The following is a 27,851-nucleotide window of genomic DNA, read 5'->3' on the forward strand; positions in this document are numbered from 1 at the left end:
AAGACTTAAACGGTTTCCTGTAGCAGTCACACTGCCCCTTGGGATTTGTGACTGTGCTTCTAGCACCAATTGTAGGGTTTAATACTCACTCGTCTGCGGTTGAGGTAGACACAGGAAGCATTTTCATTGAAATCCAAACTGGTTTATTCAGACAGCATAAACAAAAACAGCCTTTTCCGGCACAAAGTGGAAGCACAAAGTAAAATGTCCACACAATGTTGCAGGTTCGCCTGCTCAGGTCAGTGTCCAATCCTTAGTACAGACTAACGCCTTGGAGATCCACAGGTCTCCAGACACAGACACTGAATGAGACATTTGGTCTCTATTTTATTTACCAAACCACGCTCCAGAGGTGGGGATATGTGGGCAGCCATTCCCACCCATTTTTTATGACTGCTCTTAAAACCGGCCTGATACGCCCTATTAACCCTGTCAGCAGTATAAGTGCTGGAGCATGCTTTCTCGGGTTTACATCACCGAAGCTACCAACCTCGATGATACATATTTCCCCTCAAGGACCTGTCCGTCAGCCATCTTACACTATATACATGTCATTAAGGGTATACAAGTTTAAAGATTGCACATTTTTCAAAATCTTCAGAAAATTTGGAATATTTTCATGAATAAAGACAAAACAACAGATCTGAATTTACCGGTAGTAACAGGTAAAATGTTTTACAACAACAAAATCACAATCTCAGAATCACTGACAGAAGCATTTTAAAGTTATTACCACAGAAAGTGACGTATCAGACTTGAAAAATGGGGCTGTCAGGAAGTTTAAGGCTGATTTACACGAGACAGGGTTAAGAAACATGGAATGGTATTGTGCAGTACATACCTATAGGTGAAGCATCATCTCCCTCAGAATCTTCCTCTGTATAGTAATGAAACACTTATTAGTAAGGGTGAAAAAATAATATATATATACATTATATATACAGTACAGACCAAAAGTTTGGACACACCTTCCCATTTAAAGATTTTTCTGTATTTTCATGACTATGAAAATTGTACATTCACACTGAAGGCATCAAAACTATGAATTAACACATGTGGAATTATATACTTAACAAAAAAGTGTGAAACAACTGAAAATATGTCTTATATTCTAGGTTCTTCAAAGTAGCCAAGTTCATGTTAAAAAAGGTGGTTTCTAAGGACGGAAGGGATTGGGACATGTTGCTACCCTATTTGATGTTCGCCATCCGTGAGGTACCCCAGGCTTCCACAGGGTTCTCTCCCTTTGAGTTATTGTACGGCAGACACCCTAGAGGTCTGTTGGACGTAGCCAAAGAGACGTGGGAACAAGAGCCGACTCAACATAGGAGTATAACTGAACACGTGGCTAGCATGCAGGACCGGATCGCGGCGGTCATGGACATCGTGAAAGAACATTTGTTAGATGCCCAGGCAGCCCAGAGGCGCACATATAATAAAAGAGCCAGAGTCAGGTCTTTTAACAAGGGCGATCAGGTGTTAGTACTTGTACCCACAGCCGAGAGTAAGCTCATGGCCAAGTGGCAAGGGCCATATGAGGTTCGAGAAAAGGTGGGGGAGGTAAATTACCAGGTGTATCAGCCTGGAAGGAGGAAACGGGAGCAGCTTTATTATGTAAACCTGCGAAAACCTTAGAAAGATCGAGAGTGGTTAGTTACAGACATCACTCCGGGCATATCACCAGAGAGTTCTCTACCTTCAGCCAGGGATGCGTCCGGGGGAGAGGTCAGGATAAGTGATGCTCTCACTAAACAGCAGCGACGGGCGGCTCGCTCACTGGAGCAGCAGAATACCAACGTGTTCTCAGAGCTACCGGGTAGGACTACAGTTTTCCAACATGACATTGTCACCGAACCTGGGGTAAGGGTGCGAAAGAGATCGCACCGGGTACCCAAAGTCCGGAGGCAAGCCATCACGGCTGAGGTAAAACAGATGCTCCAGTTAGGCGTCATCGAGAAATGACAGAGTGGGCTAGCCCCATTGTACTGATTACGAAACCAGACGGATCGTTACGCTTCCGTAACGATTTCCGAAAACTAAATTAAGTGTCGAAGTTTGACCTTTATCCAATGCCCAGGGTGGATGAGCTGATTGAGAGACTGGGGTAGGCCCAGTACTTTACCACGCTCGATCTCACCAAGGGTTACTGGCAGGTACCTCTCACGAAATCAGCGGAGGAAAAGACCGCCTTCATAACTCCGGAGGGTCTATATCACTATGCGGTCTTACCTTTTGGGTTACATGGGGCCCTGGCTACATTCCAGAGGTTGATGGAAATAGTGCTCAAGTCTCATCAGGAGTACGCCTCCGCATATCTAGATGATATTATCATCTTTAGCACCGACTGGCATACGCATCTATCCCAGGTACAAGCAGTGCTGGATTCTCTCAGAGTCGCTGAGTTAACGGCAAACCCGAAAAAATGTGCGATAGGGCTAGAGGAAGCCCGATATTTGGGGTATGCGATTGGCCGAGGAGTTATCAAGCCCCAAATCAATAAAGTTGAGGCCATAAAAAATTGGCCTAAACCGTCAAATACACAGCAGGTGAGGGCGTTCCTTAACATCCTTGGGTATTACCGCCGGTTTATACCTAATTTTCCTGGGAGAACGGCGGCCCTGACCGATCTCTTGAAAGGAAAAAAATCACTAATGGTTCAGTGGAACCTTCAGGCAGAAGAAGCCTTTCAGTCCATGAAGTTGGCCCTGTGTGGACAGCCGGTCCTCATCAGCCCCAACTTCAAGGAAACTTTCATTGTACAGACAGATGCCTCAGAAGTAGGCCCAGGGTGCCAGTGGCGACTTTGCCAATCCTGGTGTTATGTGGCAAATGCCAAGCGTCCTGCACGGTGTTGGGCTGTGAGCACAACCCCCATCTGTGGACGTCAGACCCTCATACCACCCTCATGGAGTCGGTTTCCAACTGATTGTGCAGACACATGCACATTTGTGACCTGCTGGAGGTCATTTTGCACGGCTCTGGCAGTGCTCCTCCTGTTCCTCCTTGCACAAAGACGGAGGTAGAGGTCCTGCTGCTGGGTTGTTGCCCTCCTACAGCCCTCTCCACGTCTACTTTTGTACTGGCCTGTCTCCTGGTAGTGCCTCCAGCCTCTGGACAGTACGGTGACAGACACAGCAAACCTTCTTGCCACAGCTTGCATTGATGTGCCATCCAGAATGAGCTGCACTACCTGAGCAACTTCTGTGGGTTGTCGAGTCCGTCTCATGCTACCACAAGTATGAAAGTACAACCAACATTCAAAAGTGACCAAAACATCAGCCAGAAAGCATTGGTACTGAGATATGGTCTGTGCTCCCCACCTGCAGAACCACTCCTTTATTGAGGGTGTCTTGAAAATTGCCAATCATTTCCATCTATTGTCTATTCCATTTGCACAACAGCATGTGAAATTGATTGTTAATCAGTGTTGCTTCCTAAGTGGACAGTTTGATTTCACAGAAGTTTCATTTACTTGGAGTTATATTCTGTTGTTTAAGTGTTCCCTTTATTTTATGAGCAGTGTATTTGATATGTAACTTTCTATGTATTTGTCTCATTGGTCATGTAATGGGTGTGATCTCATTGGTCATGTAATTGGTGTATTACTTGTAATTGGTTTCGGAAATATTTAAAAGATCACAGAATCATGTCATAGTAGCTTGACAAAGAAAGCTGGTTGGCTTTGGAAACGAATTGCTATGTGAATCCCCATGTACCTTGTGACCTCATCAGATGTTAAAATGATGTAATAACAACTTGGAATTTTTTAATACAACTTTTTTGGAGATGGAATTTTTCATTTCTTTTCTTGCAATACATTGTGCAGACTGCCGGTTGGAAGCTGTTATGACAGGAACTGCCCAAACCCGACCAGCTGATCACCCACTACCAGGATGTAGGGGAATAACACCAGGTGGCGCCAGAGAGCAGCATTCATAAAAGTAAAAGCTTGGTAACTTTTGAATGAAGCATAATTTTGAATCACTGTAAATTACAAAACTATTTATTTCCACCTTTTCTGGTTGGTTAACTGTATTCTTTATGGTGGCACAACCGCTTTGTTTACCTTTAACCCCTTACTTACCGGGGACGTATTAGTACGCATATTTGTGTACCCCCCGTTCAGTGAGGGCTGCTGCGCTGAGCCTTCACTGAACGGAGCACATGTCAGCTGATTCTTACAGCTGACATGTGCCCGCAACAGCCGCGGGTGGAATCGCGATCCACCGCGGCTGTTAACCAGTTAAATGCTGCTGTCAATCTCCGACAGCAGCATTTAACGCGCGCTTCCGGGTAGCGCGTCATAAGCCCCGCCCACTGGTAACCCCGTCACGTGATCGCGGGTCGCCGATGGGCGTGCATGACAACCCAGGGTCTGCAGCAGACGCCTGTGGTTGTCATGATCTTGTCGCTATGAGCGCCACCTAGTGGTCGGCGCTCATAGCACAGGACCATTTCTGCTGCATGCAGGGGACCTGCTCGTCCCTTGTATGTAGCAGAGGCGATCGGACAGTTGCTGCTTCTAGTCTCCTATGGAGACTATAGAAGTATGCAAAAAGTAAAAAAAAAAAGTTTTTAAAAATATTAAAAAAAATAAAAAAATATAAAAGTTTAAATCACCCCCCTTTCGCCCCATTCAAAATAAAATATATATAAAAAAAACCCACATACACATATTTGGTATCGCCGCGTTCAGAATCGCCCGATCTATCAATATAAAAAAAGAATTATTCCGATCGGTAAACGGCGTAGCGAGAAAAAAATTCTAAACGCCAGAATTACGTTTTTTGGTCGCCGCAAAATTGCAATAAAATGCAATAACGGGCGATCAAAACATCGGATCTACCCCAAATGTTATCAATAAAAACGTCAGCCTGGCACGCAAAAAATAAGCCATCAACCAGCCCCAGATCACGAAAAATGGAGACGCTACGGGTCTTAGAAAATGGCGCTATTTTTTTATTTTATTTTTTTACCAAATTTTGGAATTTTTTTCCACCACTTAAATATAAAAGAACCTATACATGTTTGGTGTCTATGAACTCGTAATGACCTGTAGAATAAGAAGGGCAAGTCAGTTTTAGCATTCAGTGAACATGGTAAAAAAAATAAATAAAAAACAACTGTGGTATTGCACGTTTTTTGCAATTTTACCGCACTTGGAATTTTTTTCCCATTTTCCCGTACAGGATATGATAAAACTAGTAATGGCGTTGAAAAGTACAACTCGTCCCGCAAAAAATAAGCCCTCACATGGCCATATTGACCAAAAAATAAAAACGCTATGGCTCTGGGAACAAGGGGAGCAAAAACGAAAATGCAAAAACGAAAAATGCTCCGGGGCTTAAGGGGTTAATGCCATGTACTGTATATAGCTAGAAAATATTAGTGTCTGCTATGTATGGGGCAATGCTGCGTTTAGGAGAAATTACATAATAAATTGTGCAGGCTAAAATTTGGGTCTAAAGTAACATATTAGCTGAATGGAATTTGACTTAATGGAATTTTTCACTTCTTTTTTGCATTGATTCCAAGTGTGACCACACGTTGTTCCTGGCTTCAACACACTGAAATCCTGGAGGGTGAGCTGACTTCCATTTGTTCTCTATTGTTATGCACAATGTATTCTTTGTCACAAGGCTCCCTGCTGTAAACACAGAGTGTCTGTCATTCACCCCCTCCCCCTGTGCTCATAGCTGATCTCCAGGTGGGACACCTCCTCCCCCTGCTTCATAGCTGATCTCGGGGTGAGACACTCCCTCCCCCTGCACTCACAGCTGATCAACAGGTGAGATACCTCCCCCCTGTGTTCACAGATGATCTCCAGGTGAGATACTCCCTCCCATTGTGCTCACAGCTCATAGCTCATCTCCAGGTTAGACACCCTCTCCCCCTGTGCTCATAGCTGATCTCCGGGTGAGATACCTCCCCCCTGTGTTCACAGATGATCTCCAGGTGAGATACTCCCTCCCATTGTGCTCACAGCTCATAGCTCATCTCCAGGTTAGACACCCTCTCCCCCTGCGCTCACAGCTCATCTCCGGGTGAGATCATCTGCTTCACAGACTTGAGAGCCCGATAGCAGGGAAACACTTCCCATACTTAGTCTGCGAAGCAGATGATCTCACCCAGAGCTGAGCTGTGAGCACAGGGGGAGGGGGTATCTCACTCGGAGATCAGCAGTGAGCGCAGGGGGAGTATCTCACCTAGAGATCAGCAGTGAGCGCAGGGGGAGGGGGTATCTCACCTAGAGATCAGCAGTGAGTGCAGGGGGAGTATCTCACCTAGAGATCAGCAGTGAGCGCAGGGGGAGGGGGTATCTCACCTAGAGATCAGCAGTGAGTGCAGGGGGAGTATCTCACCTAGAGATCAGCAGTGAGCGCAGGGGGAGGGGGTATCTCACTCAGAGATGATCTGTGAGTGCAGGGGGAGGGGGTATCTCACCCAGAGATCAGCTGTGAGTGCAGGGGGAGGGGGTATCTCACCCAGAGATCAGCTGTGAGTGCAGGGGGAGAGGGTATCTCACTCGGAGATGAGCTGTGAGTGCAGGGGGAGAATCTCACCTAGAGATCAGCTGTGAGTGCAGGGGGTGGGGGTATCTCACTCGGAGATGAGCAGTGAGTGCAGGGGGAAGCTGTGTCTCACCTAGAGATCAGCAGTGAGCGCAGGGGGAGGGGGTATCTCACCCGGAGTTGAGCTGTGAGTGCAGGGGGAGAATCTCACCTAGAGATCAGCTGTGAGTGCAGGGGGTGGGGGTATCTCACTCGGAGATGAGCTGTGAGGGCAGGGGAGTATCTCACTCGGAGATGAGCTGTGAGGGCAGGGGAGTATCTCACCCGGAGATGAGCTGTGAGTGCAGGGGGAGTATCTCACCTAGAGATCAGCATTGAGCGCAGGGGGAGGGGGTATCTCACTCGGAGATGAGCTGTGAGTGCAGGGGGAGGCTGTGTCTCACCCAAAGATCAGCAGTGAGCGCAGGGAGAGGGGGGTATCTCTCCCGGAGATGATCTGTGAGTGCAGGGGGAGGCTGTGTCTCACTCGGAGATCAGCAGTGAGCGCAGGGGGGGGGGGTATCTCACTCGGAGATGAGCTGTGAGTGCAGGGGGAGTATCTCACCCGGAGATCAGCAGTGAGCGCAGGGGGAGGGGGTATCTCACTCGGAGATGAGCTGTGAGTGCAGGGGGAGGCTGTGTCTCACACGGAGATCAGCAGTGAGCGCAGGGAGAGATGGGTATCTCACTCGGAGATGAGCTGTGAGTGCAAGGGGAGGGGGTATCTCACCCGGAGATGAGCTGTGAGTGCAGGGGGAGAATCTCACCTAGAGATCAGCTGTGAGTGCAGGGGGTGGGGGTATCTCACTTGGAGATGAGCTGTGAGTGCAGGGGGAGGCTGTGTCTCACCCGGAGATCAGCAGTGAGAGGGGGATATCTCACTTGGAGATGAGCTGTGAGTGCAGGGGGAGGCTGTGTCTCACCCGGAGATCAGCAGTGAGCGCAGGGAGAGGGGGGTATCTCACCCGGAGATGATCTGTGAGTGCAGTGGGAGGCTGTGTCTCACCCGGAGATCAGCAGTGAGCGCAGGGAGAGGGGGGTATCTCACCCGGAGATGATCTGTGAGTGCAGGGGGAGGCTGTGTCTCACCCGGAGATCAGCAGTGAGCGCAGGGAGAGGGGGGTATCTCACTCGGAGATGAGCTGTGAGTGCAGGGGGAGGCTGTGTCTCACCCGGAGATCAGCAGTGAGCGCAGGAAGAGGGGGTATCTCACCCGGAGATGATCTGTGAATGCAGGGGGAGGCTGTGTCTCACCCGGAGATCAGCAGTGAGCGCAGGGAGAGGGGGTATCTCACCCGGAGATGATCTGTGAGTGCAGGGGGAGGGGGTATCTCACTCGGAGAAAAGCAGTGAGCGCAGGGGGAGGGGGTATCTCACTTGGAGATGAGCTGTGAGTGCAGGGGGAGTATCTCACCCGGAGATCAGCAGTGAGCGCAGGGGGAGGGGGTATCTCACTCGGAGATGAGCTGTGAGTGCAAGGGGAGGGGGTATCTCACCCGGAGATGAGCTGTGAGTGCAGGGGGAGTATCTCACCCGGAGATCAGCTGTGAGTGCAGGGGGTGGGGGTATCTCACTCGGAGATGAGCTGTGAGTGCAGGGGGAGTATCTCACCTAGAGATCAGCAGTGAGTGCAGGGGGAGGGGGTATCTCACTCGGAGATGAGCTGTGAGTGCAGGGGGAGGCGAGGCTGTGTCTCACCCGGAGATCAGCAGTGAGAGCAGGGAGAGGGGGATATCTCACTTGGAGATGAGCTGTGAGTGCAGGGGGAGGCTGTGTCTCACCCGGAGATCAGCAGTGAGCGCAGGGGGAGGGGGTATCTCACTCGGAGATGAGCTGTGAGTGCAGGGGGAGGCTGTGTCTCACCCGGAGATCAGCAGTGAGCGCAGGAAGAGGGGGTATCTCACCCGGAGATGATCTGTGAATGCAGGGGGAGGCTGTGTCTCACCCGGAGATCAGCAGTGAGCGCAGGGAGAGGGGGTATCTCACCCGGAGATGATCTGTGAGTGCAGGGGGAGGGGGTATCTCACTCGGAGAAAAGCAGTGAGCGCAGGGGGAGGGGGGTATCTCACTCGGAGATGATCTGTGAGTGCCGGGGGAGGCTGTGTCTCACCCGGAGATCAGCAGTGAGCGCAGGGAGAGGGGGTATCTCACCCGGAGATGATCTGTGAGTGCAGGGGGAGGGGGTATCTCACTCGGAGAAAAGCAGTGAGCGCAGGGGGAGGGGGTATCTCACTTGGAGATGAGCTGTGAGTGCAGGGGGAGTATCTCACCCGAAGATCAGCAGTGAGCGCAGGGGGAGGGGGTATCTCACTCGGAGATGAGCTGTGAGTGCAGGGGGAAGCTGTGTCTCACCCGGAGATCAGCAGTGAGCGCAGGGAAAGGGGGGTATCTCACTCGGAGATGAGCTGTGAGTGCAAGGGGAGGGGGTATCTCACCCGGAGATCAGCAGTGAGCGCAGGGAGAGGGGGGTATCTCACTCGGAGATGAGCTGTGAGTGCAGGGAGAGGGGGTATCTCACCCAGAGATCAGCAGTCAGCGCAGGGGGAGGGGGTATCTCACCCGGAGATCAGCAGTGAGCGCAGGGGGAGGGGGTATCTTACTCGGAGATGAGCTGTGAGTGCAGGGGGAGGCTGTGTCTCACCCGGAGATCAGCATTGAGCGCAGGGGGAGGGGGTATCTCACTCGGAGATGAGCTGTGAGTGCAGGGGGAGGCTGTGTCTCACCCGGAGATCAGCAGTGAGCGCAGGAAGAGGGGGTATCTCACCCGGAGATGATCTGTGAATGCAGGGGGAGGCTGTGTCTCACCCGGAGATCAGCAGTGAGCGCAGGGAGAGGGGGTATCTCACCCGGAGATGATCTGTGAGTGCAGGGTGAGGGGGTATCTTACTCGGAGAAAAGCAGTGAGCGCAGGGGGAGGGGGGTATCTCACTCGGAGATGATCTGTGAGTGCCGGGGGAGGCTGTGTCTCACCCGGAGATCAGCAGTGAGCGCAGGGAGAGGGGGTATCTCACCCGGAGATGATCTGTGAGTGCAGGGGGAGGGGGTATCTCACTCGGAGAAAAGCAGTGAGCGCAGGGGGAGGGGTTATCTCACTTGGAGATGAGCTGTGAGTGCAGGGGGAGTATCTCACCCGGAGATCAGCAGTGAGCGCAGGGGGAGGGGGTATCTCACTCGGAGATGAGCTGTGAGTGCAGGGGGAGGCTGTGTCTCACCCGGAGATCAGCAGTGAGCGCAGGGAGAGGGGGGTATCTCACTCGGAGATGAGCTGTGAGTGCAAGAGGAGGGGGTATCTCACCCGGAGATCAGCAGTGAGCGCAGGGAGAGGGGGGTATCTCACTCGGAGATGAGCTGTGAGTGCAGGGAGAGGGGGTATCTCACCCAGAGATCAGCAGTGAGCGCAGGGGGAGGGGGTATCTCACCCGGAGATCAGCAGTGAGCGCAGGGGGAGGGGGTATCTTACTCGGAGATGAGCTGTGAGTGCAGGGGGAGGCTGTGTCTCACCCGGAGATCAGCAGTGAGCGCAGGAGGAGGGGGTATCTCACTCGGAGATGAGCTGTGAGTGCAGGAGGAGGCTGTTTCTTACCCGGAGATCAGCAGTGAGCGCATGGGGAGGGGGTATCACACCCGGAGATGATCTGTGAGTGCAGGGGGAGGGGGTATCTCACCCGGAGATCAGCAGTGAGCGCAGGGAGAGGGGGTATCTCACCCGGAGATGATCTGTGAGTGCAGGGGGAGGGGGTATCTCACCCGGAGATCAGCAGTGAGCACAGGGAAAGGGTTTATCTCACTCAGAGATGAGCTGTGAGGGCAGGGGAGTTTCTCACTCGGAGATGAGCTGTGAGGGCAGGGGGAGGGGTTATCTCACTTGGAGATGAGCTGTGAGTGCAGGGGGAGTATCTCACCCGGAGATCAGCAGTGAGCGCAGGGGGAGGGGGTATCTCACTCGGAGATGAGCTGTGAGTGCAGGGGGAGGCTGTGTCTCACCCGGAGATCAGCAGTGAGCGCAGGGAGAGGGGGGTATCTCACTCGGAGATGAGCTGTGAGTGCAAGAGGAGGGGGTATCTCACCCGGAGATCAGCAGTGAGCGCAGGGAGAGGGGGGTATCTCACTCGGAGATGAGCTGTGAGTGCAGGGAGAGGGGGTATCTCACCCAGAGATCAGCAGTGAGCGCAGGGGGAGGGGGTATCTCACCCGGAGATCAGCAGTGAGCGCAGGGGGAGGGGGTATCTTACTCGGAGATGAGCTGTGAGTGCAGGGGGAGGCTGTGTCTCACCCGGAGATCAGCAGTGAGCGCAGGAGGAGGGGGTATCTCACTCGGAGATGAGCTGTGAGTGCAGGAGGAGGCTGTTTCTTACCCGGAGATCAGCAGTGAGCGCATGGGGAGGGGGTATCACACCCGGAGATGATCTGTGAGTGCAGGGGGAGGGGGTATCTCACCCGGAGATCAGCAGTGAGCGCAGGGAGAGGGGGTATCTCACCCGGAGATGATCTGTGAGTGCAGGGGGAGGGGGTATCTCACCCGGAGATCAGCAGTGAGCACAGGGAAAGGGTTTATCTCACTCAGAGATGAGCTGTGAGGGCAGGGGAGTTTCTCACTCGGAGATGAGCTGTGAGGGCAGGGGAGTATCTCACTGGGAGATGAGCTGTGAGGGCTACGGAGTATCTCACTCGGAGAAGAGCTGTGAGGGCAGGGGAGTATCTCACACGGAGGTGAGCTGTGAGTGCAGGGAGATGGGGGTGTCTCACCCGGAGATGATCTGTGAGTGCAGGGGGAGGGGGTATCTCACTCGGAGATGAACTGTGAGTGCAGGGGGAGTATCTCACCTAGAGATCAGCTGTGAGTACAGGGGGAGGGGGTATCTCACTCGGAGATGAGCTGTGAGTGCAGAGGGAGTATCTCACCTAGAGATCAGCAGTGAGTGCAGGGGGAGGGGGTATCTCACTTGGAGATGAGCTGTGAGTGCAGGGGGAGGCTGTGTCTCACCCGGAGATCAGCAGTGAGCGCAGGGGGAGGGGGTATCTCACTCGGAGATGAGCTGTGAGTGCAGGGGGAGGCTGTGTCTCACCCGGAGATCAGCAGTGAGCGCAGGGAGAGGGGGTATCTCACCCGGAGATGATCTGTGAGTGCAGGGGGAGGCTGTGTCTCACCCGGAGATCAGCAGTGAGCGCAGGGAGAGGGGGGTATCTCACCCGGAGATGATCTGTGAGTGCAGGGGGAGGCTGTGTCTCACCCGGAGATCAGCAGTGAGTGCAGGGAGAGGGGGTATCTCACCCGGAGATGATCTGTGAGTGCAGGGGGAGGGGGTATCTCACTCAGAGATCAGCAGTGAGCGCAGGGGGAGGGGGTATCTCACTCGGAGATGAGCTGTGAGTGCAGGGGGAGTATCTCACCCAGAGATCAGCAGTAAGCGCAGGGGGAGGGGGTATCTCACTCGGAGATGAGCTGTGAGTGCAGGGGGAGTATCTCACCCGGAGATCAGCAGTGAGCGCAGGGGGAGGGGGTATCTCACTCGGAGATGAGCTGTGAGTGCAGGGGGAGGCTGTGTCTCACACGGAGATCAGCAGTGAGCGCAGGGAGAGATGGGTATCTCACTCGGAGATGAGCTGTGAGTGCAGGGGGAGGCTGTGTCTCACCCGGAGATCAGCAGTGAGCGCAGGAAGAGGGGGTATCTCACGCGGAGATGATCTGTGAATGCAGGGGGAGGCTGTGTCTCACCCGGAGATCAGCAGTGAGCGCAGGGAGAGAGGGTATCTCACCCGGAGATGATCTGTGAGTGCAGGGGGAGGGGGTATCTCACTCGGATAAAAGCAGTGAGCGCAGGGGGAGGGGGTATCTCACTTGGAGATGAGCTGTGAGCGCAGGGGGAGTATCTCACCCGGAGATCAGCAGTGAGTGCAGGGGGAGGGGGTATCTCACTCGGAGATGAGCTGTGAGTGCAAGGGGAGGGGGTATCTCACCCGGAGATGAGCTGTGAGTGCAGGGGGAGAATCTCACCTAGAGATCAGCTGTGAGTGCAGGGGGTGGGGGTATCTCACTCGGAGATGAGCTGGGAGTGCAGGGGGAGTATCTCACCTAGAGATCAGCAGTGAGTGCAGGGGGAGGGGGTATCTCACTCGGAGATGAGCTGTGAGTGCAGGGGGAGGCTGTGTCTCACCCGGAGATCAGCAGTGAGAGCAGGGAGAGGGGGATATCTCACTTGGAGATGAGCTGTGAGTGCAGGGGGAGGCTGTTTCTCACCCGGAGATCAGCAGTGAGCGCAGGGAGAGGGGGGTATCTCACCCGGAGATGATCTGTGAGTGCAGGGGGAGGCTGTGTCTCACCCGGAGATCAGCAGTGAGCGCAGGGAGAGGGGGGTATCTCACCCGGAGATGATCTGTGAGTGCAGAGGGAGGCTGTGTCTCACCCGGAGATCAGCAGTGAGCGCAGGGAGAAGGGGGTATCTCACTCGGAGATGAGCTGTGAGTGCAGGGGGAGGCTGTGTCTCACCCGGAGATCAGCAGTGAGCGCAGGGGGAGGGGGTATCTCACTCGGAGATGAGCTGTGAGTGCAGGGGGAGGCTGTGTCTCACCCGGAGATCAGCAGTGAGCGCAGGAAGAGGGGGTATCTCACCCGGAGATGATCTGTGAATGCAGGGGGAGGCTGTGTCTCACCCGGAGATCAGCAGTGAGCGCAGGGAGAGGGGGTATCTCACCCGGAGATGATCTGTGAGTGCAGGGGGAGGGGGTATCTCACTCGGAGAAAAGCAGTGAGCGCAGGGGGAGGGGGGTATCTCACTCGGAGATGATCTGTGAGTGCCGGGGGAGGCTGTGTCTCACCCGGAGATCAGCAGTGAGCGCAGGGAGAGGGGGTATCTCACCCGGAGATGATCTGTGAGTGCAGGGGGAGGGGGTATCTCACTCGGAGAAAAGCAGTGAGCGCAGGGGGAGGGGGTATCTCACTTGGAGATGAGCTGTGAGTGCAGGGGGAGTATCTCACCCGGAGATCAGCAGTGAGCGCAGGGGGAGGGGGAATCTCACTCGGAGATGAGCTGTGAGTGCAGGGGGAGGCTGTGTCTCACCCGGAGATCAGCAGTGAGCGCAGGGAGAGGGGGGTATCTCACTCGGAGAAAAGCAGTGAGCGCAGGGGGAGGGGGTATCTCACTTGGAGATGAGCTGTGAGTGCAGGGGGAGTATCTCACCCGGAGATCAGCAGTGAGCGCAGGGGGAGGGGGAATCTCACTCGGAGATGAGCTGTGAGTGCAGGGGGAGGCTGTGTCTCACCCGGAGATCAGCAGTGAGCGCAGGGAGAGGGGGGTATCTCACTTGGAGATGAGCTGTGAGCGCAGGGGGAGTATCTCACCCGGAGATCAGCAGTGAGCGCAGGGGGAGGGGGTATCTCACTCGGAGATGAGCTGTGAGTGCAAGGGGAGGGGGTATCTCACCCGGAGATGAGCTGTGAGTGCAGGGGGAGAATCTCACCTAGAGATCAGCTGTGAGTGCAGGGGGTGGGGGTATCTCACTCGGAGATGAGCTGGGAGTGCAGGGGGAGTATCTCACCTAGAGATCAGCAGTGAGTGCAGGGGGAGGGGGTATCTCACTCGGAGATGAGCTGTGAGTGCAGGGGGAGGCTGTGTCTCACCCGGAGATCAGCAGTGAGAGCAGGGAGAGGGGGATATCTCACTTGGAGATGATCTGTGAGTGCAGGGGGAGGCTGTGTCTCACCCGGAGATCAGCAGTGAGCGCAGGGAGAGGGGGGTATCTCACCCGGAGATGATCTGTGAGTGCAGAGGGAGGCTGTGTCTCACCCGGAGATCAGCAGTGAGCGCAGGGAGAAGGGGGTATCTCACTCGGAGATGAGCTGTGAGTGCAGGGGGAGGCTGTGTCTCACCCGGAGATCAGCAGTGAGCGCAGGAAGAGGGGGTATCTCACGCGGAGATGATCTGTGAATGCAGGGGGAGGCTGTGTCTCACCCGGAGATCAGCAGTGAGCGCAGGGAGAGAGGGTATCTCACCCGGAGATGATCTGTGAGTGCAGGGGGAGGGGGTATCTCACTCGGATAAAAGCAGTGAGCGCAGGGGGAGGGGGTATCTCACTTGGAGATGAGCTGTGAGCGCAGGGGGAGTATCTCACCCGGAGATCAGCAGTGAGCGCAGGGGGAGGGGGTATCTCACTCGGAGATGAGCTGTGAGTGCAAGGGGAGGGGGTATCTCACCCGGAGATGAGCTGTGAGTGCAGGGGGAGAATCTCACCTAGAGATCAGCTGTGAGTGCAGGGGGTGGGGGTATCTCACTCGGAGATGAGCTGGGAGTGCAGGGGGAGTATCTCACCTAGAGATCAGCAGTGAGTGCAGGGGGAGGGGGTATCTCACTCGGAGATGAGCTGTGAGTGCAGGGGGAGGCTGTGTCTCACCCGGAGATCAGCAGTGAGAGCAGGGAGAGGGGGATATCTCACTTGGAGATGATCTGTGAGTGCAGGGGGAGGATGTGTCTCACCCGGAGTTCAGCAGTGAGCGCAGGGAGAGGGGGGTATCTCACCCGGAGATGATCTGTGAGTGCAGAGGGAGGCTGTGTCTCACCCGGAGATCAGCAGTGAGCGCAGGGAGAAGGGGGTATCTCACTCGGAGATGAGCTGTGAGTGCAGGGGGAGGCTGTGTCTCACCCGGAGATCAGCAGTGAGCGCAGGGGGAGGGGGTATCTCACTCGGAGATGAGCTGTGAGTGCAGGGGGAGGCTGTGTCTCACCCGGAGATCAGCAGTGAGCGCAGGAAGAGGGGGTATCTCACCCGGAGATGATCTGTGAATGCAGGGGGAGGCTGTGTCTCACCCGGAGATCAGCAGTGAGCGCAGGGAGAGGGGGTATCTCACCCGGAGATGATCTGTGAGTGCAGGGGGAGGGGGTATCTCACTCGGAGAAAAGCAGTGAGCGCAGGGGGAGGGGGGTATCTCACTCGGAGATGATCTGTGAGTGCCGGGGGAGGCTGTGTCTCACCCGGAGATCAGCAGTGAGCGCAGGGAGAGGGGGTATCTCACCCGGAGATGATCTGTGAGTGCAGGGGGAGGGGGTATCTCACTCGGAGAAAAGCAGTGAGCGCAGGGGGGGGGGTATCTCACTTGGAGATGAGCTGTGAGTGCAGGGGGAGTATCTCACCCGGAGATCAGCAGTGAGCGCAGGGGGAGGGAGAATCTCACTCGGAGATGAGCTGTGAGTGCAGGGGGAGGCTGTGTCTCACCCGGAGATCAGCAGTGAGCGCAGGGAGAGGGGGGTATCTCACTCGGAGATGAGCTGTGAGTGCAAGGGGAGGGGGTATCTCACCCGGAGATCAGCAGTGAGCGCAGGGAGAGGGGGGTATCTCACTCGGAGATGAGCTGTGAGTGCAGGGAGAGGGGGTATCTCACCCAGAGATCACCAGTGAGCGCAGGGGGAGGGGGTATCTCACCCGGAGATCAGCAGTGAGCGCAGGGGGAGGGGGTATCTTACTCGGAGATGAGCTGTGAGTGCAGGGGGAGGCTGTGTCTCACCCGGAGATCAGCAGTGAGCGCAGGGGGAGGGGGTATCTCACTCGGAGATGAGCTGTGAGTGCAGGGGGAGGCTGTTTCTTACCCGGAGATCAGCAGTGAGCGCAGGGGGAGGGGGTATCACACCCGGAGATGATCTGTGAGTGCAGGGGGAGGGGGTATCTCACCCGGAGATCAGCAGTGAGCGCAGGGAGAGGGGGTATCTCACCCGGAGATGATCTGTGAGTGCAGGGGGAGGGGTATCTCACCCGGAGATCAGCAGTGAGCACAGGGAAAGGGTTTATCTCACTCGGAGATGAGCTGTGAGGGCAGGGGAGTATCTCACTCGGAGATGAGCTGTGACGGCAGGGGAGTATCTCACTGGGAGATGAGCTGTGAGGGCTAGGGAGTATCTCACTCGGAGAAGAGCTGTGAGGGCAGGGGAGTATCTCACTCGGAGATGAGCTGTGAGGGCAGGGGAGTATCTCACTCGGAGATGAGCTGTGAGGGCAGGGGAGTATCTCACTCGGAGATGAGCTGTGAGGGCAGGGAAGTATCTCGGAGATGAGCTGTGAGGGCAGGGAAGTATCTCGGAGATGAGCTGTGAGGGCAGGGGAGTATCTCACTCGGAGATGAGCTGTGAGGGCAGGGGAGTATCTCACTCGGAGATGAGCTGTGAGGGCAGGGAAGTATCTCGGAGATGAGCTGTGAGGGCAGGGGAGTATCTCACTTGGAGATGAGCTGTGAGTGCAGGGGGAGGGGGTATCTCACCCGGAGATCAGCAGTGAGCGCAGGGGGAGGGGGTATCACACCCGGAGATGATGTGTGAGTGCAGGGGGAGGGGGTATCTCACCCGGAGATCAGCAGTGAGCGCAGGGAGAGGGGGTATCTCACCCGGAGATTATCTGTGAGTGCAGGGGGAGGGGGTATCTCACCCGGAGATCAGCAGTGAGCACAGGGAAAGGGTTTATCTCACTCGGAGATGAGCTGTGAGGGCAGGGGAGTATCTCACTCGGAGATGAGCTGTGAGGGCAGGGGAGTATCTCACTGGGAGATGAGCTGTGAGGGCTAGGGAGTATCTCACTCGGAGAAGAGCTGTGAGGGCAGGGGAGTATCTCACTCGGAGATGAGCTGTGAGGGCAGGGGAGTATCTCACTCGGAGATGAGCTGTGAGGGCAGGGGAGTATCTCACTCGGAGATGAGCTGTGAGGGCAGGGAAGTATCTCGGAGATGAGCTGTGAGGGCAGGGGAGTATCTCACTCGGAGATGAGCTGTGAGGGCAGGGGAGTATCTCACTCGGAGAAGAGCTGTGAGGGCAGGGAAGTATCTCACTCGAAGATGAGCTGTGAGGGCAGGGGGTATCTAACTCGGAGATGAGCTGTGAGGGCAGGGGAGTATCTCACTCGAAGAGCTGTGAGGGCAGGGAAGTATCTCACTCGGAGATGAGCTGTGAGGGCAGGGGAGTATCTCACTCGGAGATGAGCTGTGAGGGCAGGGAAGTATCTCGGAGATGAGCTGTGAGGGCAGGGGAGTATCTCACTCGGAGATGAGCTGTGAGGGCAGGGGAGTACCTCACTCGGAGATGAGCTGTGAGGGCAGGGGAATATCTCACTCGGAGATGATCTATGAGTGCAGGGGGAGGGGGTATTTCACTCGGAGATGAACTGTGAGTGCAGGGGGAGTATCTCACCTAGAGATCAGCTGTGAGTACAGGGGGAGGGGGTATCTCACTCGGAGATGAGCTGTGAGTGCAGAGGGAGTATCTCACCTAGAGATCAGCAGTGAGTGCAGGGGGAGGGGGTATCTCACTTGGAGATGAGCTGTGAGTGCAGGGGGAGGCTGTGTCTCACCCGGAGATCAGCAGTGAGCGCAGGGAGAGGGGGGTATCTCAACCGGAGATGATCTGTGAGGGCAGGGGGAGGCTGTGTATCACCCGGAGATCAGCAGTGAGCGCAGGGAGAAGGGGGTATCTCACTCGGAGATGAGCTGTGAGTGCAGGGGGAGGCTGTGTCTCACCCGGAGATCAGCAGTGAGCGCAGGGGGAGGGGGTATCTCACTCGGAGATGAGCTGTGAGTGCAGGGGGAGGCTGTGTCTCACCCGGAGATCAGCAGTGAGCGCAGGGAGAGGGGGTATTTCACCCGGAGATGATCTGTGAGTGCAGGGGGAGGCTGTGTCTCACCCGGAGATCAGCAGTGAGCGCAGGGAGAGGGGGGTATCTCACCCGGAGATGATCTGTGAGTGCAGGGGGAGGCTGTGTCTCACCCGGAGATCAGCAGTGAGCGCAGGGAGAGGGGGTCTCTCACCCGGAGATGATCTGTGAGTGCAGGGGGAGGGGGTATCTCACTCGGAGATCAGCAGTGAGCGCAGGGGGAGGGGGTATCTCACTCGGAGATGAGCTGTGAGTGCAGGGGGAGGGGGTATCTCACTCGGAGATGAGCTGTGAGTGCAGGGGGAGTATCTCACCCGGAGATCAGCAGTGAGCGCAGGGGGAGGGGGGTATCTCACCCGGAGATGATCTGTGAGTGCAGGGGGAGGCTGTGTCTCACCCGGAGATCAGCAGTGAGCGCAGGGAGAGGGGGGTATCTCACCCGGAGATGATCTGTGAGTGCAGGGGGAGGCTGTGTCTCACCCGGAGATCAGCAGTGAGCGCAGGGAGAAGGGGGTATCTCACTCGGAGATGAGCTGTGAGTGCAGGGGGAGGCTGTGTCTCACCCGGAGATCAGCAATGAGCGCAGGGGGAGGGGGTATCTCACTCGGAGATGAGCTGTGAGTGCAGGGGGAGGCTGTGTCTCACCCGGAGATCAGCAGTGAGCGAAGGACGAGGGGGTATCTCACCCGGAGATGATCTGTGAATGCAGGGGGACGCTGTGTCTCACCCGGAGATCAGCAGTGAGCGCAGGGAGAGGGGGTATCTCACCCGGAGATGATCTGTGAGTGCAGGGGGAGGGGGTATCTCACTCGGAGAAAAGCAGTGAGCGCAGGGGGAGGGGGGTATCTCACTCGGAGATGATCTGTGAGTGCCGGGGGAGGCTGTGTCTCACCCGGAGATCAGCAGTGAGCGCAGGGAGAGGGGGTATCTCACTCGGAGATGATCTGTGAGTGCAGGGGGAGGGGGTATCTCACTCGGAGAAAAGCAGTGAGCGCAGGGGGAGGGGGTATCTCACTTGGAGATGAGCTGTGAGTGCAGGGGGAGTATCTCACCCGGAGATCAGCAGTGAGCGCAGGGGGAGGGGGTATCTCACTCGGAGATGAGCTGTGAGTGCAGGGGGAGGCTGTGTCTCACCCGGAGAACAGCAGTGAGCGCAGGGAGAGGGGGATATCTCACTCGGAGATGAGCTGTGAGTGCAAGGGGAAGGGGGTATCTCACCCGGAGATCAGCAGTGAGCGCAGGGAGAGGGGGGTATCTCACTCGGAGATGAGCTGTGAGTGCAGGGAGAGGGGGTATCTCACCCAGAGATCAGCAGTAAGCGCAGGGGGAGGGGGTATCTCACCCGGAGATCAGCAGTGAGCGCAGGGGGAGGGGGTATCTTACTCGGAGATGAGCTGTAAGTGCAGGGGGAGGCTGTGTCTCACCCGGAGATCAGCAGTGAGCGCAGGGGGAGGGGGTATCTCACTCGGAGATGAGCTGTGAGTGGAGGGGGAGGCTGTTTCTTACCCGGAGATCAGCAGTGAGCGCAGGGGGAGGGGGTATCACACCCGGAGATGATCTGTGAGTGCAGGGGGAGGGGGTATCTCACCCGGAGATCAGCAGTGAGCGCAGGGAGAGGGGGTATCTCACCCGGAGATGATCTGTGAGTGCAGGGAGAGGGGGTATCTCACCCGGAGACCAGCAGTGAGCACAGGGAAAGGGTTTATCTCACTCGGAGATGAGCTGTGAGGGCAGGGGAGTATCTCACTCGGAGATGAGCTGTGAGGGCAGGGGAGTATCTCACTGGGAGATGAGCTGTGAGGGCTAGGGAGTATCTCACTCGGAGAAGAGCTGTGAGGGCAGGGGAGTATCTCACTCGGAGATGAGCTGTGAGGGCAGGGGAGTATCTCACTCGGAGATGAGCTGTGAGGGCAGGGGAGTATCTCACTCGGAGATGAGCTGTGAGGGCAGGGAAGTATCTCGGAGATGAGCTGTGAGGGCAGGGGAGTATCACACTCGGAGATGAGCTGTGAGGGCAGGGGAGTATCTCACTCGGAGATGAGCTGTGAGGGCAGGGAAGTATCTCGGAGATGAGCTGTGAGGGCAGGGGAGTATCTCACTTAGAGATGAGCTGTGAGTGCAGGGGGAGGGGGTATCACACCCGGAGATGATGTGTGAGTGCAGGGGGAGGGGGTATCTCACCCGCAGATCAGCAGTGAGCGCAGGGAGAGGGGGTATCTCACCCGGAGATGATCTGTGAGTGCAGGGGGAGGGGGTATCTCACCCGGAGATCAGCAGTGAGCACAGGGAAAGGGTTTATCTCACTCGGAGATGAGCTGTGAGGGCAGGGGAGTATCTCACTCGGAGATGAGCTGTGAGGGCAGGGGAGTATCTCACTGGGAGATGAGCTGTGAAGGCTAGGGAGTATCTCACTCGGAGAAGAGCTGTGAGGGCAGGGGAGTATCTCACTCGGAGATGAGCTGTGAGGGCAGGGGAGTATCTCACTCGGAGATGAGCTGTGAGGGCAGGGGAGTATCTCACTCGGAGATGAGCTGTGAGGGCAGGGAAGTATCTCGGAGATGAGCTGTGAGGGCAGGGGAGTATCTCACTCGGAGATGAGCTGTGAGGGCAGGGGAGTATCTCACTCGGAGAAGAGCTGTGAGGGCAGGGAAGTATCTCACTCGAAGATGAGCTGTGAGGGCAGGGGAGTATCTCACTCGGAGATGAGCTGTGAGGGCAGGGGAGTATCTCACTCGAAGAGCTGTGAGGGCAGGGAAATATCTCACTCGGAGATGAGCTGTGAGGGCAGGGGAGTATCTCACTCGGAGATGAGCTGTGAGGGCAGGGAAGTATCTCGGAGATCAGCTGTGAGGGCAGGGGAGTATCTCACTCGGAGATGAGCTGTGAGGGCAGGGGAGTACCTCACTCGGAGATGAGCTGTGAGGGCAGGGGAATATCTCACTCGGAGATGATCTGTGAGTGCAGGGCGAGGGGGTATCTCACTCGGAGATGAGCTGTGAGTGCAGAGGGAGTATCTCACCTAGAGATCAGCAGTGAGTGCAGGGGGAGGGGGTATCTCACTTGGAGATGAGCTGTGAGTGCAGGGGGAGGCTGTGTCTCACCCGGAGATCAGCAGTGAGCGCAGGGAGAGGGGGGTATCTCACCCGGAGATGATCTGTGAGTGCAGGGGGAGGCTGTGTCTCACCCGGAGATCAGCAGTGAGCGCAGGGAGAAGGGGGTATCTCACTCGGATATGAGCTGTGAGTGCAGGGGGAGGCTGTGTCTCACCCGGAGATCAGCAGTGAGCGCAGGGGGAGGGGGTATCTCACTCGGAGATGAGCTGTGAGTGCAGGGGGAGGCTGTGTCTCACCCGGAGATCAGCAGTGAGCGCAGGGAGAGGGGGTATCTCACTCGGAGATGAGCTGTGAGTGCAGGGGGAGTATCTCACCCGGAAATCAGCAGTGAGCGCAGGGGGAGGGGGTATCTCACTCGGAGATGAGCTGTGAGTGCAGGGGGAGGCTGTGTCTCACACGGAGATCAGCAGTGAGCGGAGGGAGAGATGGGTATCTCACTCGGAGATGAGCTGTGAGTGCAGGGGGAGGGAGTATCTCACCCGGAGTTGAGCTGTGATTGCAGGGGGAGAATCTCACCTAGAGATCAGCTGTGAGTGCAGGGGGTGGGGGTATCTCACTCGGAGATGAGCTGTGAGTGCAGGGGGAGGCTGTGTCTCACCCGGAGATCAGCAGTGAGAGCAGGGAGAGGGGGATATCTCACTTGGAGATGAGCTGTGAGTGCAGGGGGAGGCTGTGTCTCACCCGGAGATCAGCAGTGAGCGCAGGGAGAGGGGGGTATCTCACCCGGAGATGATCTGTGAGTGCAGGGGGAGGCTGTGTCTCACCCGGAGATCAGCAGTGAGCGCAGGGAGAGGGGGGTATCTCACCCGGAGATGATCTGTGAGTCAGGGGGAGGCTGTGTCTCACCCGGAGATCAGCAGTGAGCGCAGGGAGAAGGGGGTATCTCACTCGGAGATGAGCTGTGAGTGCAGGGGGAGGCTGTGTCTCACCCGGAGATCAGCAGTGAGCGCAGGGGGAGGGGGTATCTCACTCGGAGATGAGCTGTGAGTGCAGGGGGAGGCTGTGTCTCACCCGGAGATCAGCAGTGAGCGCAGGAAGAGGGGGTATCTCACCCGGAGATGATCTGTGAATGCAGGGGGAGGCTGTGTCTCACCTGGAGATCAGCAGTGAGCGCAGGGAGAGGGGGTATCTCACCCGGAGATGATCTGTGAGTGCAGGGGGAGGGGGTATCTCACTCGGAGAAAAGCAGTGAGCGCAGGGGGAGGGGGTATCTCACTTGGAGATGAGCTGTGAGTGCAGGGGGAGTATCTCACCCGGAGATCAGCAGTGAGCGCAGGGGGAGGGGGTATCTCACTCGGAGATGAGCTGTGAGTGCAGGGGGAGGCTGTGTCTCACCCGGAGATCAGCAGTGAGCGCAGGGAGAGGGGGGTATCTCACTCGGAGATGAGCTGTGAGTGCAAGGGGAGGGGGTATCTCACCCGGAGATCAGCAGTGAGCGCAGGGAGAGGGGGATATCTCACTCGGAGATGAGCTGTGAGTGCAGGGAGAGGGGGTATCTCACCCAGAGATCAGCAGTGAGTGCAGGGGGAGGAGGTATCTCACCCGGAGATCAGCAGTGAGCGCAGGGGGAGGGGGTATCTTACTCGGAGATGAGCTGTGAGTGCAGGGGGAGGCTGTGTCTCACCCGGAGATCAGCAGTGAGCGCAGGGGGAGGGGGTATCTCACTCGGAGATGAGCTGTGAGTGCAGGGGGAGGCTGTTTCTTACCCGGAGATCAGCAGTGAGCGCAGGGGGAGGGGGTATCTCACCCGGAGATGATCTGTGAGTGCAGGGGGAGGGGGTATCTCACCCGGAGATGATCTGTGAGTGCAGGGGGAGGGGGTATCTCACCCGGAGATCAGCAGTGAGCACAGGGAAAGGGTTTATCTCACTCGGAGATGAGCTGTGAGGGCAGGGGAGTATCTCACTCGGAGATGAGCTGTGAGGGCAGGGGAGTATCTTACTGGGAGATGAGCTGTGAGGGCTAGGGAGTATCTCACTGGGAGAAGAGCTGTGAGGGCAGGGGAGTATCTCACTCGGAGATGAGCTGTGAGGGCAGGGGAGTATCTCACTCGGAGATGAGCTGTGAGGGCAGGGAAGTATCTCGGAGATGAGCTGTGAGGGCAGGGGAGTATCTCACTCGGAGATGAGCTGTGAGGGCAGGGGAGTATCTCACTCGGAGAAGAGCTGTGAGGGCAGGGAAGTATCTCACTCGAAGATGAGCTGTGAGGGCAGGGGAGTATCTCACTCGGAGATGAGCTGTGAGGGCAGGGGAGTATCTCACTCGAAGAGCTGTGAGGGCAGGGAAGTATCTCACTCGGAGATGAGCTGTGAGGGCAGGGTAGTATCTCACTCGGAGATGAGCTGTGAGGGCAGGGAAGTATCTCGGAGATGAGCTGTGAGGGCAGGGGAGTATCTCACTCGGAGATGAGCTGTGAGGGCAGTGGAGTACCTCACTCGGAGATGAGCTGTGAGGGCAGGGCAATATCTCACTCGGAGATGATCTGTGAGTGCAGGGGGAGGGGGTATCTCACTCGGAGATGAACTGTGAGTGCAGGGGGAGTATCTCACCTAGAGATCAGCTGTGAGTACAGGGGGAGGGGGTATCTCACTCGGAGATGAGCTGTGAGTGCAGAGGGAGTATCTCACCTAGAGATCAGCAGTGAGTGCAGGGGGAGGGGGTATCTCACTTGGAGATGAGCTGTGAGTGCAGGGGGAGGCTGTGTCTCACCCGGAGATCAGCAGTGAGCGCAGGGAGAGGGGGTATCTCACCCGGAGATGATCTGTGAGTGCAGGGGGAGGCTGTGTCTCACCCGGAGATCAGCATTGAGCGCAGGGAGAAGGGGGTATCTCACTCGGAGATGAGCTGTGAGTGCAGGGGGAGGCTGTGTCTCACCCGGAGATCAGCAGTGAGCGCAGGGGGAGGGGATATCTCACTCGGAGATGAGCTGTGAGTGCAGGGGGAGGCTGTGTCTCACCCGGAGATCAGCAGTGAGCGCAGGGAGAGGGGGTATCTCACCCGGAGATGATCTGTGAGTGCAGGGGGAGGCTGTGTCTCACCCGGAGATCAGCAGTGAGCGCAGGGAGAGGGGGGTATCTCACCCGGAGATGATCTGTGAGTGCAGGGGGAGGCTGTGTCTCACCCGGAGATCAGCAGTGAGCGCAGGGAGAGGGGGTCTCTCACCCGGAGATGATCTGTGAGTGCAGGGAGAGGGGGTATCTCACTCGGAGATGAGCAGTGAGCGCAGGGGGAGGGGGTATCTCACTCGGAGATGAGCTGTGAGTGCAGGGGGAGTATCTCACCCGGAGATCAGCAGTGAGCGCAGGGGGAGGGGGTATCTCACTCGGAGATGAGCTGTGAGTGCAGGGGGAGTATCTCACCTGGAGATCAGCAGTGAGCGCAGGGGGAGGGGGTATCTCACTCGGAGATGAGCTGTGAGTGCAGGGGGAGGCTGTGTCTCACACGGAGATCAGCATTGAGAGCAGGGAGAGGGGGATATCTCACTTGGAGATGAGCTGTGAGTGCAGGGGGAGGCTGTGTCTCACCCGGAGATCAGCAGTGAGCGCAGGGAGAGGGGGGTATCTCACCCGGAGATGATCTGTGAGTGCAGGGGGAGGCTGTGTCTCACCCGGAGATCAGCAGTGAGCGCAGGGAGAGGGGGGTATCTCACCCGGAGATGATCTGTGAGTGCAGGGGGAGGCTGTGTCTCACCCGGAGATCAGCAGTGAGCGCAGGGAGAAGGGGGTATCTCACTCGGAGATGAGCTGTGAGTGCAGGGGGAGGCTGTGTCTCACCCGGAGATCAGCAGTGAGCGCAGGGGGAGGGGGTATCTCACTCGGAGATGAGCTGTGAGTGCAGGGGGAGGCTGTGTCTCACCCGGAGATCAGCAGTGAGCGCAGGAAGAGGGGGTATCTCACCCGGAGATGATCTGTGAATGCAGGGGGAGGCTGTGTCTCACCTGGAGATCAGCAGTGAGCGCAGGGAGAGGGGGTATCTCACCCGGAGATGATCTGTGAGTGCAGGGGGAGGGGGTATCTCACTCGGAGAAAAGCAGTGAGCGCAGGGGGAGGGGGTATCTCACTTGGAGATGAGCTGTGAGTGCAGGGGGAGTATCTCACCCGGAGATCAGCAGTGAGCGCAGGGGGAGGGGGTATCTCACTCGGAGATGAGCTGTGAGTGCAGGGGGAGGCTGTGTCTCACCCGGAGATCAGCAGTGAGCGCAGGGAGAGGGGGGTATCTCACTCGGAGATGAGCTGTGAGTGCAAGGGGAGGGGGTATCTCACCCGGAGATCAGCAGTGAGCGCAGGGAGAGGGGGATATCTCACTCGGAGATGAGCTGTGAGTGCAGGGAGAGGGGGTATCTCACCCAGAGATCAGCAGTGAGTGCAGGGGGAGGAGGTATCTCACCCGGAGATCAGCAGTGAGCGCAGGGGGAGGGGGTATCTTACTCGGAGATGAGCTGTGAGTGCAGGGGGAGGCTGTGTCTCACCCGGAGATCAGCAGTGAGCGCAGGGGGAGGGGGTATCTCACTCGGAGATGAGCTGTGAGTGCAGGGGGAGGCTGTTTCTTACCCGGAGATCAGCAGTGAGCGCAGGGGGAGGGGGTATCTCACCCGGAGATGATCTGTGAGTGCAGGGGGAGGGGGTATCTCACCCGGAGATGATCTGTGAGTGCAGGGGGAGGGGGTATCTCACCCGGAGATCAGCAGTGAGCACAGGGAAAGGGTTTATCTCACTCGGAGATGAGCTGTGAGGGCAGGGGAGTATCTCACTCGGAGATGAGCTGTGAGGGCAGGGGAGTATCTTACTGGGAGATGAGCTGTGAGGGCTAGGGAGTATCTCACTGGGAGAAGAGCTGTGAGGGCAGGGGAGTATCTCACTCGGAGATGAGCTGTGAGGGCAGGGGAGTATCTCACTCGGAGATGAGCTGTGAGGGCAGGGAAGTATCTCGGAGATGAGCTGTGAGGGCAGGGGAGTATCTCACTCGGAGATGAGCTGTGAGGGCAGGGGAGTATCTCACTCGGAGAAGAGCTGTGAGGGCAGGGAAGTATCTCACTCGAAGATGAGCTGTGAGGGCAGGGGAGTATCTCACTCGGAGATGAGCTGTGAGGGCAGGGGAGTATCTCACTCGAAGAGCTGTGAGGGCAGGGAAGTATCTCACTCGGAGATGAGCTGTGAGGGCAGGGTAGTATCTCACTCGGAGATGAGCTGTGAGGGCAGGGAAGTATCTCGGAGATGAGCTGTGAGGGCAGGGGAGTATCTCACTCGGAGATGAGCTGTGAGGGCAGTGGAGTACCTCACTCGGAGATGAGCTGTGAGGGCAGGGCAATATCTCACTCGGAGATGATCTGTGAGTGCAGGGGGAGGGGGTATCTCACTCGGAGATGAACTGTGAGTGCAGGGGGAGTATCTCACCTAGAGATCAGCTGTGAGTACAGGGGGAGGGGGTATCTCACTCGGAGATGAGCTGTGAGTGCAGAGGGAGTATCTCACCTAGAGATCAGCAGTGAGTGCAGGGGGAGGGGGTATCTCACTTGGAGATGAGCTGTGAGTGCAGGGGGAGGCTGTGTCTCACCCGGAGATCAGCAGTGAGCGCAGGGAGAGGGGGTATCTCACCCGGAGATGATCTGTGAGTGCAGGGGGAGGCTGTGTCTCACCCGGAGATCAGCATTGAGCGCAGGGAGAAGGGGGTATCTCACTCGGAGATGAGCTGTGAGTGCAGGGGGAGGCTGTGTCTCACCCGGAGATCAGCAGTGAGCGCAGGGGGAGGGGATATCTCACTCGGAGATGAGCTGTGAGTGCAGGGGGAGGCTGTGTCTCACCCGGAGATCAGCAGTGAGCGCAGGGAGAGGGGGTATCTCACCCGGAGATGATCTGTGAGTGCAGGGGGAGGCTGTGTCTCACCCGGAGATCAGCAGTGAGCGCAGGGAGAGGGGGGTATCTCACCCGGAGATGATCTGTGAGTGCAGGGGGAGGCTGTGTCTCACCCGGAGATCAGCAGTGAGCGCAGGGAGAGGGGGTCTCTCACCCGGAGATGATCTGTGAGTGCAGGGAGAGGGGGTATCTCACTCGGAGATGAGCAGTGAGCGCAGGGGGAGGGGGTATCTCACTCGGAGATGAGCTGTGAGTGCAGGGGGAGTATCTCACCCGGAGATCAGCAGTGAGCGCAGGGGGAGGGGGTATCTCACTCGGAGATGAGCTGTGAGTGCAGGGGGAGTATCTCACCTGGAGATCAGCAGTGAGCGCAGGGGGAGGGGGTATCTCACTCGGAGATGAGCTGTGAGTGCAGGGGGAGGCTGTGTCTCACACGGAGATCAGCATTGAGAGCAGGGAGAGGGGGATATCTCACTTGGAGATGAGCTGTGAGTGCAGGGGGAGGCTGTGTCTCACCCGGAGATCAGCAGTGAGCGCAGGGAGAGGGGGGTATCTCACCCGGAGATGATCTGTGAGTGCAGGGGGAGGCTGTGTCTCACCCGGAGATCAGCAGTGAGCGCAGGGAGAGGGGGGTATCTCACCCGGAGATGATCTGTGAGTGCAGGGGGAGGCTGTGTCTCACCCGGAGATCAGCAGTGAGCGCAGGGAGAAGG

This window comes from Phyllobates terribilis, unplaced genomic scaffold (assembly GCF_046119375.1).
Source record: "Phyllobates terribilis strain yellow unplaced genomic scaffold, ASM4611937v1 Scaffold_526__1_contigs__length_1210158, whole genome shotgun sequence".
NCBI lineage: Eukaryota > Metazoa > Chordata > Amphibia > Anura > Dendrobatidae > Phyllobates > Phyllobates terribilis.